Source organism: Cricetulus griseus (genome assembly GCF_003668045.3).
Source record: "Cricetulus griseus strain 17A/GY chromosome 1 unlocalized genomic scaffold, alternate assembly CriGri-PICRH-1.0 chr1_0, whole genome shotgun sequence".
NCBI lineage: Eukaryota > Metazoa > Chordata > Mammalia > Rodentia > Cricetidae > Cricetulus > Cricetulus griseus.
The window spans coordinates 196,497,057-196,513,413 of NW_023276806.1; the positions used below are offsets into that span (position 1 = coordinate 196,497,057).

General features: G+C 44.2%; 1 long non-coding RNA gene across 4 annotated transcripts in view; it reads left to right on the top strand.

Moving 5' to 3' along the window:
- Window positions 1-16,357, top strand: part of LOC103161455 — a 54,920-nt gene that overhangs the window by 21,146 nt on the left and 17,417 nt on the right. For 2 of the 4 annotated variants that reach the window (XR_004771668.1, XR_003480328.2), the window contains 2 exons: window positions 11,453-11,552; window positions 14,189-14,954. This is a non-coding gene — a long non-coding RNA (uncharacterized LOC103161455). Of the gene's footprint in view, window positions 1-11,452; window positions 11,553-14,188; window positions 14,955-16,357 lie in introns of those variants that run through there. The other 2 variants (XR_004771670.1, XR_004771671.1) reach the window with 2 other exon arrangements.

A 16,357-nucleotide genomic window follows, 5' to 3' on the forward strand; every position in this document is an offset into this window, starting at 1 on the left:
TAACTCTCATTGTTCAGAAAATGATGCCCAGAGATCCTTCTAAAGCCACACTCTGGTAACTCTGCATCCATAGCAGAGCCTGGTGCCCAAAGTCCTCTGTCAACCATTGACCACGCCTGTTAGACCCCTTTAAGGAACAGGGCATGAAATATACTAGAGGAAATCACCTGTTGTGAGGAGAAGTCACACAGTACCTGGAAGACGGTAGCTTCAGTCAGGTGGCAACAGACACCACTGGGTAATACAAGCTGAGGGGTAGAAAAAAAAATAGAAAGTACCATGAAGCAAGGCCACCAGAGGCAAGAGTCACAACAGCAAGGCATTCGTAGGGTACAGAAACAGTACTTCACTATGGAAGGGCCCACAGGGATGACTGCGTTAATGCCCACTGGTCATTGCTTCAACATAGCTGGCGGTACCCCAAGTCCAGCTTGTTCTAGAAATGAAAATGTTGCCTTTTGAGATTTCTATCAGCCCAGATCATGGCAGGAACCTGAAGATATAATCAACTGAGACTGAAAAGAAGGTGGTTAGGACATAGGCATGACATAGGCACGAGAGCTGTGGGCAGTTAGGATGCCAGGCGCTCACGGACTAGCAGCGGTGGAACCCAGGGCCGAAGAGAAGAGGCAAGGGAAGCCCCACAAAACAGGAACTATGGAGGAACATGGTTTCGCTGAGAACATCAAAAGCACCCTGCTACAGAAAGAAGAGAGAACCCTCAGTGTCTTCTTCCTACTCTCTGATACTTGTTAAAGTCTCCCCTTAGAAAGCCCAATGGTTACCAGAGGGCAATGGAACCCCCAGGGAACACAGCACAGGATTAACAAATTATCTATCCGATACAGCTCAGGGCAGAGAGTAGTATGGCAGCTCCCTTTTCCCTCCGTAAATGTCCACAGCCTAACCTCCAGAACCCAGGGGAACTTACTACATTCTATGACAAAAAAATGAGATTGCAGTCAAGGGTCACGAGAGAAGAGACTTATCCCACATTTCTGGGTGGGTCCTCAATGCAGCCACACACATTCTTACAAGGCAGTATCAGGGGAATAGTTCTACAGTCGAGGAGGAGGCAATGAGACCACAGAAACAGATTGGAGAGGAGTGGCCAGTAGCCAAAGAAAGCCTGAGGCTATCAGTAACTGGAAGAAGCAAGAGACAGATTACCTCCCCTCCCGTCCCCTCAAGCCTCAAGAGATGCTGACCCTGCCCAAACCTTCATTTCAGACTTCTGGCCTCTAGAACTGTGAGAAAATAAACTTCTGTTGTTTTAAGTCAACCAGTTTGTACTAATTTGTTACAGCAGTCGCAGGAAACCAGCAGAGGCCAAATAGCACAGACTCAATTCATCTCAAATGGCACACTGATGTCCACAACCCTGTTGGCTGGACACCCTTTTACCTACCTTTATATACTGTTTGGAATTTCTGCTAGGACCCTCCCCATGCCTCATATCATAGGCTCCCAAATCACAGTTGCTTCCACGTGCAAATTTCTTTTAATTCAAATAAGAGTATGACCTTCTTTAGAGCGAGAACCTGTCTCTCGTACCTTGGGAACCCACAAAACTCCTCACACATTTCTTTGAGCAGAGTAATTGGTAAATGAGAAAGAGAGCTTCCATTTGCACATCTGTAAATGGAAAATAACAACCACTAACTTGCCTCTCAGAGGCAATGATGGCAGTATTTCCTGAAATCAACTCCTGTCCCTGTAACAGAAATGAGATATCTGAAACACTCATTCCTACTAGAACAATTCCTTAGGAAAAAAAATTTACAATTCATTTTAGTGAGCCCTCTATTCCACACCGAACTAAATAACACTGCCAGCAGTTCACCCCAAGGAAGAAGAGGCCAGCAATTAACAAACAGAAACAGGCTGGAGTATGGTTCGATGGTGGAATATTTGCCTAGTGTGTTTGAGGCCCTGGTATTCTACCTGCCCCTTGGCACTGGAAAAAAAAATAAACAGCAAACAAAAAAACTTGAGACTGAAATACAAGCGCCAAGGAACCATGACTCATATAATAAACATTTATTAAAGAACTATGATGCCAAAATACAGTCTATAGATGCTGAGGAAATGCAATAAGGCACAATCGAAAGGAAACAATTATCACAAAATAGAGGAATCCTTGTGTGTGTGAGTGTGTATGCAGAGGGATGTCAGAGTCATCCTCAATCACTTTTCAATGTGTGTGTGTGTGTGTGTGTGTGTGTGTGTGTGAGAGAGAGAGAGAGAGAGAGAGAGAGAGAGCGAGAGCGCTACAGACATCTTCCTCTCTCCCCTTCTATAGTGCTGGGATTATGTGTGCACACCACCAGGCCCAGCTTTCTACATGGGTCACTGGAGATCCAAACTCAGGTCCTCATGTTTGTGCAGCAAGCCCTTCACTGACTGAGCCACCGCCGCCCGCCCCCTAGCCCTAATGAATGCTTTTTATAGGAGCGCTTGCTAAGGGATCAGAAAGAAGGGAATGATTAACTCGAGAGACGGGAGTCTCACTCTCAAGGAGCCGCTTTCAAGCTGGTTATTTAGGATTTCATCAGGCAGAGCCAAAGTCTGGAGCATTCCAAGACCAAAAGAAACAACTGCCTGTGCTGTTGCCAAGCAAACCACACCCTGTTCAGTCCTATTGTATCCGCAAAGGCCTATTTCTGTTCATTGTCCTCATAGCCACTTTTTAAGACAAAAAGAGAATGTGGGCTAAGCCCCTTCTTTGAAATCAGGTATTTTATAGGTCGAAGAAAAGAGACTGTGAGGAGGGATTGTGGAGGTTGGCTTCTGGTGAGTCCAGAATTCAAGAAGAAATGGAAGCTCTTCCCTGTTTCCTGAAAACTGAACTGAGGCTCCCCCAGTGTGTTGCAGCGGCTCCTTCTGAGCTCAGTCAGGAGAAAGCAAGAGGGAATGAGAACACCCCAACCATAGGCACTGCTTTGTGACAAGCACGCCTTAACCAGGAACAAGGGCCCTACTTCCTCCCTTCGGCTGACCTTCAGATCCTTCTAGGAGAGCAGGCACCACCCAGCCTCCCTCCCAGACAAGTCCTGCTAAGCCTCTGAGACCAGAGCTTGCTGCTTGTGAGTGGGAGGAAAAAACCTCTTGGGAAAGCAGCCAGGACAGAGGAAAGGAAGGCCAGCAGACACCTACCCAGGGGCACATGGGTCCCCATCCTCACCATGGAGCATCCATGGGAAAGCAGGTAAGTGGGAGGCTAGCATCCCAGCCTCCCGCTCCGCAGCCTTCATCTTTGTTTTCCCAGGAAGCTTCTACCTTGCAGACCCTGCCAGAAGGCCCACGGCATTTTCACAAAGCAGTAACAACAAGGACAGAGCGTTCTAGCCTGCCGGAGCCTGCTGGCTGGTCACTCTTTCCACTGACTTTTGTTTTCATGCATCATTCCTCTAACTTGCTTCTCAGATTCCTCTGGGCTTTGAAAAAGCCACACAGTGACACCACCCAGTGGGCTGGCAGGCATCTCTGACATGCACCCTGCCCTAAGCATTGACTCATATCTGGAGTTTTCAGAAAGGGACCACCTCCTACCAGTGTAGTTGGCAAAGGTAGGGCTTTAAGTACCACCCTGTGGACTGGTAAATCACATCCTTCTGTCTTATTCAAATGCATTTTCAGTTCCAGGCATGGTGGCGCACACCTGTAATTCTTTCTAGCTCTTGAACAGCTGAGGCAGGAGGATGGCAATTTCTACACCACCTGTCTCAACTTAAAAAAAAAAAAAAAAAACTGAAAGGGGGAAAACAAAGAAAAATATATCTGCAAGGTTTGTTGAGCACACTTTGTTTCTTTCTTTCTTTCTTTCTTTTTTTCTTTTTTCTCTGAGACAGGGTTTCTCTGTGGCTTTGGAAGCTGTCCTGGCACTCGCTCTTGTAGACCAGGCTGGTCTCGAACTCACAGAGACCCGCCTGCCTCTGCCTCCCGAGTGCTGGGATTAAAGGAATGAGCCACCACAGCCTGGCTTCACACTTTGTTTCTTAAATGATCCAAGCACAGCCAACACGGATGTGTCTAAGCAAACAGAGAAGTTTCACTGTGACCGTTTCAATGTGAAATGTCTCTCATGGTTCATGTGTTAACTTGAACTTGGTGCCAGCTGGTGGCACTGTTTTGTGAGGTTGTGGAGCTGTGTGTGTGTGGCAGGAGGTGTGTCACAATGTGAGTACTCTTCAAAAGGAACAACCAATCGCAATGCCAGGGTCCCCCTTCTATAGTAGACCCGGCAATGCCAGGGTCCCCTTCTATAGTAGACCACATTGCCTGGAACCCAGAAGCAACATGAAACTCTCCTCTCTTAGGCTGATGCTGTCAGGTGTGCTGTCCGAGGGATGTAAAAGTAACTGACACTCCTGTGTTGATGTGTTAGACTGCTGTACACATGCCTATTGGAGCAGAGAGAATCTCAGCTCCTCAAAAAATCATCCGTAGCGTTTTGAGCCATAATCTGAGAGTAAGACCCATGTAGATGCTTACTTCTAATACTTTAGAAATACTTTACATGTATTTATTTAGCGTGTGGGGGCCACTACACAGATGTGGAGGGCATGTAGAGGAAGTCGGTCCTCTCTTCTCACTGTGTAAGTCTGGGGCATCAAACTTAGGTCATTTTAGGCTTGGTGGCAATAGCTCCAGCACGATGTTGACTTTAAAAACTTAATGGTATTGGTTCTCAATGTGGATCAAGAGACTTTCTTGTAAATCACTGATGAGAGAAAAAATTGGTCGAGCTACTACACAGAGTAACCTCAAAAGCAACCTGGTAAAGTCAAAAGTGCCTATCCGTTTCCTGTCAATCACCACCCTAATTTACACCCCAAATTCCTACATGTGTCTCAGGAGACACAGACAAGGATGTGGGTTACATGAAAACCCCAAATCTCAAACAAAACAACAAAACTATTGACATAATGAATTTCTACTTACAGGAGACTAGCATGTAAAGTAGTTACATAACAGGATAATAGTATTTCAGTACTCCGTAGTATAATATTACCATGTTATGAAGAGCAGATTAGTTTTATTAGTGCCATATACATAAATCTCAAAGTCATTGTGGTGAGAAAAGGGCTGTAGGAAAATATTTATGCTACTGATATACATGCTTAACACTGTAAGCTAACGTTTTGTATATTTTAAAGTATCTTTAAGAAATTGGTTACCTCTGGAGAAAGTTGAGATGCAAAGGACGTTGAAAACTAGATACTGTCTTTAAAAACATTAAAAGGGCACTAGGAAGGCAAAAGCAGATGGGTCTTCAAGTTTAAGACCAAACCTAGTCTACCCAGGATAACCAGGGCTACAAAGACAAACCCATCTTGAAAAACAAAAACTCCCTCCCTCTCTCCCTCCTTCCCTTCCTCCCTCCCACCCTCCCTCTCTCTTCTCTCTCTCTCTCTCTCTCTCTCTCTCTCTCTCTCTCTCTCTCTCTCTCTCTCATTGTACCACACACTTTTCCTTCCAGCACTTGGGGGGGGGGCAGAGGCAGGTGAGTTCCCAACCAGCCAGAGTTACATGTTAATCCCTATCTAAAAAAATACATGAATGAATAATTAAAAAAAAATCCTGGATAATGGCTATATACCCTACAAGTGACTCTGAAGACCATGGCCATCATAGCAAAAGGTTCTTATGAGCTCTTTAGAATTCTTACTTATGAAAAATAAGTATTTGCTTTATATGATGAGTCACTTCCATAAACATAGGCACTAATGAACCCTCTTAGAAATGTGTGCAGTCGCTGAGGCTTTTGTTAGTGGAGAAGCCTTACAGATTCACTTATCTAGGTGCCCCTGTGACCTGGACTTGAGACTGTCCTGAAAAGAATCAGAGGGACAGTGGGATGAGGAAAGATGCTGCACCACATGTGGTTATAATTATAACCATACCCAGAAGTTCCCAACATTGGCAGAAAATCAGATAAAAATGTTAATGCAGCTGTCCATGCCCCATCGTCTGAGAGCATGACACAGCAGCTCTGTGTCAGGGAGACTGAGATCTATAGTCTAAAAGGCTTTCCAAGAAATTCTGATGATCAGCCAGGTTTGAGAAATGGCAGCCATCTCTGTTATGGTCTACCAGTGTTTTCAAAGAAACGGGGCGGAGAAAACAAAGCAAAAGATGAAAGGAGAAAAGGGAAGCAAAAAGAAGGGAATGAGGGCTTGCAAGCGAGCCTTTAACCCTCCTTCCTCCTCTGACTCTTCCAGGCTTCTCCAGCCTTGAACTGTCTTTTCAGAATTCCAACTTTCTGTAATAGTCATCTGGGAATTACACGCTTCCCTGTTTGTCCCTAACCGGGCTACTGTTTAACCCACTAAGTTTAAGGTGTGCCATAAGCATCTCAGACCATCTTTGTATTTTCCATAGTGTCTAACACGCGCCTCGGTGAATAAGCAGTAATGATCATAATTAAGAATACACCAAGTTCAGAAATGTGTTAAGATATGAAATAAATGTGCAAAATCAATTGTATTTTTATAAGCTAGCAATGACATCCACTGCAATCCTTATCAAAATTCTGACATCTTTTCTTTTGCCAAAATTGACAAGCTGGTTATACAAGTCATATGGAAGGATAGCTCAGAATAAGCACAATGACCTTGAAAAAGAACAAAGTTAGGAGATGAGTATTTCCCAGTTTCAAAACCTACATAATCGGATATAAGGCATGAGGGTACCTACAAAATCCAGCAAACACTTGATGGTATCGAGATAAACCCACACATTACGGTCAGTTTTAGATAAGGTGCCACACAGCTTTATGGGGAAAATATGATGGGTTTTGCTTGTGCGTTTGGCTGTGGCCCTGGAGTTTGAGCCTCACATATGCTAGGGAAGCACTCTACTGAGCTTCACCCTTATTCCTCTGCTTTCACTGTTGATTTGGACGCAGGGTCTTGCTAAGTTACCCAGGCTGGCTTGGAGCTCATTCTGTATCCTGGGCTGGTCTTGAGCTTGCAATTCTCCTTCCTCAGCCTCCCAATCGGCTGGGATAACAGGACTGGTGTGTGCCCAGCTATAACTAATTTTCCAAAAGATGGTGCTGGGACAGCTGATTATCTACATGCAAAAGAGTAAAGTGGGGCTCTCTTCAGCACTTACACTCCTCCCCCCCCAAAACTAAGCAAAGAAAATACGTATGTGTGAAAATGTAACAATGAAACCCATTATTTTGTACTCCAATTAAAAATTAATAAAGTACCAATTCACAGTGAATCCTTGACCTAAATGTAAGAATTAAAACTATACATTTTTCTATTTTTTTTTCATACGGTGCCATACTATGTAGCCCTGGCTAGCTTAGAACTTGCTGTGTGAAACAGATTGGCTCTGAACTTGTGACAATCCTTCTGTCTCTGCCTTCTGAGTGCTGAGATTACAGGTGTATGCTACTATGCCTGGCATAAAACTAAAAATTCTTCCTGGGATAGAGATACAACTCAATGGTAGAACCTGTGTCCAGCATGTGGAAGGCTCTGGGAGCAATCCATCGCCAAATAAGCAAATTATCTCCTGGAGGAAACAAAGGTGCACGGGAATCTTGCAAAAATCTTTGCAAAATCTCGCAAAAAGGGAATCCAAAAGAAAAGCGTCAAAAATTTTCAAAATAGACCAATTGGATTTTTAAAGTAAAAAAATTTTTGTTTCATGGGCCAGTGAGACAGCTCGGGGTGGGGATGGGGGATAAACAGACTTGGTACATAAGCCTAATGACCTCATCTCGATCATTAGAACCCACAGAGGACAAAGAGAACTAATTCCCAAAAGTTGTCCTCTGACCTCCATCTGTGCACCATGGCATACTCTCACATATACACATACAAATAATAATAGTAATAATAAAAACACTTGTGTCAAAGGACACCATCAAGGAAATAAAAGGGCAAATTACAGAAAGAAAGATAAGCCTTTCCAGATATCTGGTAAGGACCTTATATCCCAAGTACATAACCTATCCATACTCCATCATTAAAAAGATAACCTAATGAAAACATCAGCAAGAAATCTGAATGCAGATTTGTCAGAAAAATAGATACAAATGACCCCCATGCATGCAGACAGATGCACGGCACCATTAGTCATTAGGAAAGCCCGAGTCAAAGCCCCAGACACAATCTTCACACCCACAAGAATGGCCATTGTTAGTGAGGATATAAAGAAACTGAAAACCTACATGGTTTCCTCAAATGCTGAACTACACAGCCACTGGGCAATTCTTTTCTCGACATATAAGTGAGGAGAAATGAAAATTCGTACACTTGTATTATGTACAAATAACAGCATTATGTATAACAGACAAAAAGTGAAAGCAACCAATGCTTATAAACTGAAGAATAGATAAACAAAATCTGTTATAACCATGTGAAAACAGACATACTGGTAAGTGCTACAATATGGGGGAAACCATGAAAACACTATGCTAAATGAAAGAAGCTGGTCACAAGAGATCACACGTTAGGATCCATTCGTGTGATACATGCACAGTCTGCAATTCCAGAGAGGCAGACGATAGATTAGTGGTTCCCGGAGGGTAGGGATTAGGAATGAGTCATGACATCTGTGAATACAACAAAGTTTCTACAGAGGTACTGGAAATTTTCTTGAATTGGGTAGTTGAGATGGATGTACCAGTCTGAGAATATTTATAAAATAATGAGCTGTATATTTAAATAGGCAGCTTTTATAGTATGTAAAATAGTATGAGAATAGCTATTCTCAATAGCTATAAGAGAAGTAAAAACTAGATAACCCAGTTTTGCATTCTAGCTCAATCACTGTTGCTGAATATATCAAGTTCCTTCCCCTTAGGACCTTGGCATTTGCTGTTTCACTAAGTATTTGTATTGTATTAGCTACCTTTCTATTACTGGGATAAAACGCCATGACCAAGGTAACTTATAGAAGGCAGTTTCCTTGGGCTTACAGTTCCAAAGAGTTAAGAATCCTCTGAGGGAATCATGGCAGCAGATGGCAAACATGGATGCAGGAACAGCTGAGAGCTCATATCTCCAAATATAAGTAGGAAGCAGAGAGCACAAACTGCAAATGACTTGTGGCTTTGAAATCTCCACCCCACCCCACCGCCAGTGACATACTTTCTCCATCCAGGCCACACCTCCTAAACCTACCCAAGCAGTGCCACCAATTTAGGGGACCAAGTATTTAAATACCTGAGCCTATAGGGACATTCTCATTCAAATCATTACAGTCAGTTTCTCATTATTTAGGCCTCCTTCATCCTTCATCCATTGGGTGATTGTCCCCATTTCTGATTATCATTATTATAGTGGCTTAAATGAGATGTCCCCATAAATCTTGGGTACTTGAATATCTGGTCCTTAGTTGGTGGCTGTTTGGGGAGGATCAGGAGGGGTGGCCTTGCTGAAGGAAGTATGTCACTGGGGGCAGGCTTTGAGGTTTCAAAAGACTAGGCAGTGTGTTCTGTGCCTCCCATTTGCAGACCAAGTTGTGAGCTCTGAGCTAGCTATACTGCTGCCAAGCCTTGGTTGTACCATCATGGACTCTAACCCTCTGAAACTGTAAGCCCAATTGAATGATTCCTTTTGTAAGTTGCCTTGGTCATGGTGTGTTTTTTCACAGCAATAGAAAAGTAAGTAATACGATTATCAGTAACCCTGCTTTATTTTTCTTGTAGCATTGGTCACTATCTGAAATCATATTGTCTTTTAGTTTACTAGTTCCTTGTTTGTCTCTCTCACAGAGTATATGCTCCATGAGAACAGGGACCTTACCTGAGTTAATTATTGCTGCCACTTATGTCAGTGACAGGGCCTGGCATGCAGTAAGCATGCAATAATGTTTGCTGGATGTTTCATGAATGGAAGGTGGCTAATCACCAGGCTTCCCTTAATCTCTCTAAATCTTCATTTTCTAGTGACAAAGGGGCATAAAAATAATTGCACTTTGCCCATAAATGTCAGTGTGTGCAAAGACACAGCTTGTTACAGACACCCAGCAAGCGTGAATAGTGACTATTGTTAGGACCTCCACCACCACCATTAACCTGTAATTAAGATGGTGCACACGACCATAACAATCACCTGAAATGAGCCATTTTCACTGGAATATGAATGGTTGAGCCCCTTCCTGGAGGGTGGACAAGCTTTGCATTCTAGGTCCCTAGGATTTGGTTCCTCTTTAAATGAAGTTAATAAACAATAGCTATAGTTTTTATGATTTTTTGGGGGGGCGCTGAGCTTTGGGGTCTGGAAATTGAATGTATTTTTAGGTACAATGTACCTAAAAATATTCTCTACCACTAAGTTACATCCCAGATCAGTAGCTGTAATTGTTATAGTGATTACTTCAGTTATAAAGAAAACCATGACAGAAAGCAAGAGAGAAAAATACTAAATAACAATGCTCCTCGAGTCAAAGAAAGAACGGGCGGGCCTATTATCTGTTGATAATAATGTAATAACTTTCCCCACATGTTTAGTAGTTCACAAGAACTTAGTGAATGCCCATTGAGTCCAAATACAATAGCCTCTTGATGCTTACCTTCCTTACTGGCTTAAAAGAGCCAGGGTATGAAGTCAGTGAAGCAGGGCTGTGAAGTGGGTGAGGAGCTCTGTGGTGAGAGGAAGCAGGTCATGCAGATGGCAAGTGACATCGCCTACTGCTCCACACCCACCCCGAGGCTTGTGCTTTTGCAGTGGCTCTCATTACAAGTCAGGTAGAGTCTCAGAAAGCCATCTTTTACTGACTTTTGTGAAAGAAATGATATGTTAGAGTGGCGAATCCATCAGGAAAATTATGGTTATGCTCCAGGAACAAGTGACCCCGAAAATCTCAGTGGCTTACAACAACAGCTGCCAGGTCAGTCATGCCTCGTGTCCATTAGAAGTCCCCTGCTTTGGCACAGCTCCCATTCTCTGCACTCTGAGGCCAGCATTGAGGAAGCAGCTGTAATCTAGAACCTGGAAAGGAAAAAGAAAGAGGGTGAGTGAAAGCTCCCCACATGGATGCAGCTCGCTCCTACCACCTGCATTTCATCGGCTAAGGCTGCAGGGTAAGAGGGTAAGAGACTTGGGATGTTTTGAGAAAGGTAATACAAACTACTATTAATTGTCTTCAAAAATTCTAGAATTTGGTGGTGCCTGAGGGGTCTCACTTTTATATTTAAGAATGCCCTTTGGGGTAAGGAGGGAAAAAAATACCTTTGAAATCCAACTGTAAATACTCCATAATAGATTACCACATATAAAAAGATGTTAAACACTAGAGTCTAGATACAGAAAAATAGACACAAAAATACAAATGAAGACACCCTTAGAGAAGTCTGGCAATTAAGAGGATGTAGTGTAGACAACTCCTCCCCCAGACCTTGGCAGATCCTTCCTTGCCCTCTTGGGCTCCAATCACAGAGTGATTCCATGCATTTCCCTGGGGACTGATGCCTCCTGTCTTTCAGGAAATTGGTGACTGCCCAGTTGGCAACTTGTTGGATGCTGGGAAAGTGCAGATTCCTGACAGCGGTGACGTACATTCTGGATGGCACTGTTTTCTGGGAGGTGAGCATGTCTTTACCAGCACATACCAGGGCTGCGTTTCCTTAACCCTGGAGCCCCCAAGCACTCACATTTCCCTGAAGAACTGTGGTGGCTAAGGGCTGACCTCTGTACCCCCCAAGCCAATGCATGTTGAAGTCCTAACCCCCAGTACCTCAGAAAACAACAGTATTTGCAGATAAGGACTCTCAAGAGATAGTTACATTAAAATGAGGTCTTTGGGGTGGGGTATTATCCAACACGTGGATATTCAGGGCCAGGGCTGAGTGTCATGGAAGAACACTAGCCATGCCTGTACAGGAACCTGGGTTAGACTCCCTGTACCCCCAAATAAGCAAATTAGGAAAGACTATATGGGGATTCAGTAAGAGGGATCTGTGTGCAGCCTAAGGGGGCGGGGGAGGGAACTCATTCAGAAACCAAACTTGCTGACACTTTGGTCTTATACTATCAGAATTTCCGTCATTTAAACTACCCAGTCTATGGAGTCTTGTTATGGCGGCTCTCTGGACTAACAGAGCAGTTCTTTTGAGTATCAAACAGTGACATGGTAGACAGGAAAGGCGCATCATTCTTCTCCCAGTGCTGAAGGTGAACCCAGGGACTTCACACTGGCTCAGGCTATTTTTGTTTGTCACAGTAAAGGTGCTGCATGTCACCCTCTGATCCTCCCTGATATCAGGGGTTGGTAGTGTGAGAAATCTTTTGAGAGAAGTCCTTCACAATGGTTATCATGCATAGACCCCTGAAAGATCCTCACCTTTGGGAACACCCTATTCACCAGCCCCCAAAAAGGTCTCCCAAAGGATTTTCATTAATTGGTAGGAATTAGTCCAGATGTGTTTAAAACCAGGCGAAAATGTCATTTTAAATGATGCTTAATTACAGAGAGCTCTTAATAACATGGGGAAATGATTATATTATCATTTAAGTGAAAGAATCAGCATGCAAAATTAAACCATATAGATAGAACCACCTTATCTATGTAATCGTGTGCATAAGAGAAAGATTGAGTAGAAACACCGTCAATGTTAACATTAGCTTTCCCGTGTGATGAGATTATAGGTTATTTTTGTTTTCTTCTTCATATTCCTCTGCATTTCTGAATTTTTCATGTTGAGCATGTGTGAGCTTTATAATTACAAAATAGGCTTATGTTTTAAAGATTGGAAGCTGGAGCCGAGTGTATGTAAGCCAGTACCACAAATGAGAGACATCGCCAGGAGATACAGGTTCCAAAGCTGCTAAGTCAGATCCAAATCCACCCAGAACCCATGGCCCACTCTCCCTGCTTCCATGACTGGCGATGTCAACTCCTATTTTGAACAGGTCTCTGACAGTCCCTCCTCCCTTCAGAACTCTACACTCTGCTTCTGAACTTAGACTCTTCTTTCTGGAGTCAAGTTGTCCACGTTTTTCTTAACCAATGACCCAACGCAACCTTTGCACCCTTTCCATATACCTTGCTCCCAACCCTTTTGTGCCCTAGAGCTGCCTTGGCACCTGTAGCTTCCATGAGCAGAGTGGCTGCAAAGTAGTAAGCAGGAAATAAAAGGGACAGGGGGAAAATCCTGGGAGAAATGCTTCCAGAGTTTTCTTCTCTGTGCTGTAACTCTCCTGGCTCCTCCTGCCTTCCTTCTTGTTCCTCCTCTTGTCAATGAGTAACTACCTCAGACTGACACCCTGGTGAAGAATGCACAGGCCATACTTAGCCGACCGCCATCTTCCTTGCCCTCATTGTATCCGTCTGCTCACAGCAAGACTATCCTTCCCTGTCCTCATTGTAAGACTATCACCCAGCGCTTCTGTGTCAAAACACAGTCCTCTTCCTAGCGCAGCTTCCAACCTCATTTTGCATGAGCCTTGCTTGATCAGATTTTTCTTGTGATGGAGCCTGTCCACCTAGCCATGAAACATGGCATTCCTATTAGATCTCAAGGCTGATTCCTACCAATAATCAAGGTTGATATGAGCGGAATAACCCCACTCCTGTTTTCCCCAGCCAAGCGATAATATGTCAGTTACCTTTTTGTTCCGGTGATAAAATATCATGACCAAAAGCAACTTAAGGAAGAGTTTCATTTGGCTTTTGGTTCCAGGGGGATAAAGAGTGCATTGTGGTTGAGAAGGCATGACATGGACATAGGAGCAGGCAGCTGGCTGATCACATTTTATCCACATACAGGAAAGAAGGAGAGGGAACAATAAAAGGGATGAGGCTATACACGCTCAAAGTCCACCCCCAACGATGTACTTCCTCCACCTCCTAAAGGCTCTGGAACCTCCTCCAACAGCACCACCAACTTGGGGTCAAGTGTTCAAATACATGAGCCTGTAGGAGACATTCTCATTCAAACCCACCACAGATGGTATTAGGAGACTGGGTTCCAAGGGGAGCAGTTAAGTTGGTTAAGTAGTGAAAGTGGAACCTTTATGAGTGGGATTTGTGTCCCGGGGGAAAAAGGCTCTGCAGGAAGCTTTCTCACTCTTTTCATCCCAGGAAAAGATGCCATGGGAAGCCAGCACTTAGTGTCCTGGAAGGTCCAGGTGCATTTAATATCTTTGTGTTAGCATTTCCATCACTGTGACATAACATCTGAGAAGCCACTTGGGCAAAGAATGACATGTTCCTCTTGAAGTTTCAGAGTTCTCAGCCCATGCTTGACTGACTTCTTGGTTTCTGGGCCCGGGAGAGGCAGAACAGCACAGAGGAAGAAGGTGGAGAAGAGAGCTGGATCACCTTGGAAGCAGGAAGCAGACAGAAACAGCAGGAGGAGGCTAGGACCAAGACACGCCCTGCAAAGGTACCTTCACGGCAACCCACTTCTCCTAACAAGGCACCGCCTCCACAGTTCCACCACTGAACAAGTTATTCAGAATGGAGGCCCTTAATGCGTGACACCATTGGAGTTGGTCGGCACCCTCCTGATCTAAAATGCCCCTGGAAACTCCCTCAGAAGCTCACTTTACTCATTCTGGGCATCTCTCAATCCAACTGAGTTGCCAGTCAAGATGGACCATCTCACCCCACAACCACATGTGTCATCTTCCCCTCTCACAAACAAGGAAATGGAGGCTCAGAGAAACTAAGAAATGTGCCAAAGGTCTCATGGTTAGTGAGTGGCAAGCGTCTGTCTAACTTGAAAGTTCAAGCATTTCTTAGTGCTTAAGAGCTTGTCTTTGGCCACGGATGCACTTCTCAAGGACTGAGGCAACAACAACCCTAGGTGCCTAATACCTCATCATTGCCACACCTACATTCCTAACCAACTACACCTTCCACTGAGCAGCACACAGGAAGACAAAGACAATGCAATGGAAAGACAAAAAGACAATGGCTATAAACCTATAGATTTGAAAACACTAAACATTAAGAAATACATTTTCCCTTAACATTCAGAGACATTTTTTGTATTTATTTATTTATTTATTTATTTATTTATTTATTTGCCTTTGGGACAGAATCTTACTCTGTAGCCTAGGCTGGCCTGGAACTCACTATGTAGCTCAGGCTAGACGCTAACTCAGGGCAATCTTCTACCTCTTGAGCATTGGAATTAGGTGTAAGTCACCACACTTATCTGTCTGAGACTTTGGCCAATCACCTCACCTCCTTTGTTCCTCAGTTTGTGCTCTGGCTCCCCAACTGTAAAACAGCCCAGTACTAGCCAGTTCTACTTACATCAGACCACATTTCATGTTTCTCTGAGGCTAGCATCAGGACAGTGGTCCCTTAACTCCTACTTGCCATTAGAAAACAAATATATGTCCTACTACCGTACGGATTGGAAATAATTTAAACGCATAATGCATTAATCTAACCATATATAAAAGCCAGTGGTAGTGAGCTGATGAACAGAAAATGATAGTAAAATTTATCTGGCTGACCTTTTAAACAGGACAAGCCAAGGAGACATTTGACTCTGACCCCTAAAGACGGTCAGCTGGCCAGCTGAACCACAGCCCTTTTCGGTGAGCCAGCAGATATCCAGCTGCCAAGGAACCAGGCAGTGTTTACAGGATCTCAAACCACTGCTACTTTCTTCTCATCTTCCCAACAAAAACTCAGAAAGGACAAGGGCACCCCACAGGCCACTAAGCACATCCCCGATTGTCCCCCAGGGAAATCTGGTGCTGAAAAATGGCACTTTTCCAAAATAGTGGTTCCAGCCAGATGAGGAATTACAGAAAAGATGGCCTTCCATGGAAAATACCCTGCCTCCAAATCCCCAATGTCTTCATTAGGGAACTGAAAATGCAGGCACAGCAGCTGGTCTCCACCGAGCTGTGGTGCTGTGGGAGTGGCAACATGTAGGGCTGGTGACAGGGCAATTCTCTTTCCAGGCCCCAGCTCTGCCGCCGACAGCTAGCTGGGTGATCTTGGCAAAGGGGCTTCTGAGCCAGACTGTGATGCTTTCTGTTCTAAAATCCTGTTACTGTTCACCTCTGGATCAGGACCTTCCATTGAAAAGCAAGGCAGGTTCTTGAGTGTTTCACAGATCTCCTACTATTCCAAAAGCCACGCCACTCTCCTTTTTATATATCCCGCAGTGGCTCCCCTTGCATGTGATTAAAGACGCATTCTCCAAGGTGGTATTCAGAATTCCTGGTGATCAGGACACAGGTACCTACCCCCGCATACCACCCTCTAGCCTATCAATCACCTCCTTTATGCTCTGGCACCACTGCACTGTTTCTGCTTCCTCTTAGCGTCCTCGGTGCAATGCTGAGCGTGCACCGTGTGTTAGATGCTCTTCTACCTGCTTATCACACTGCTCTCTTTGCTTGAGTGGTTTGGACTAATAACA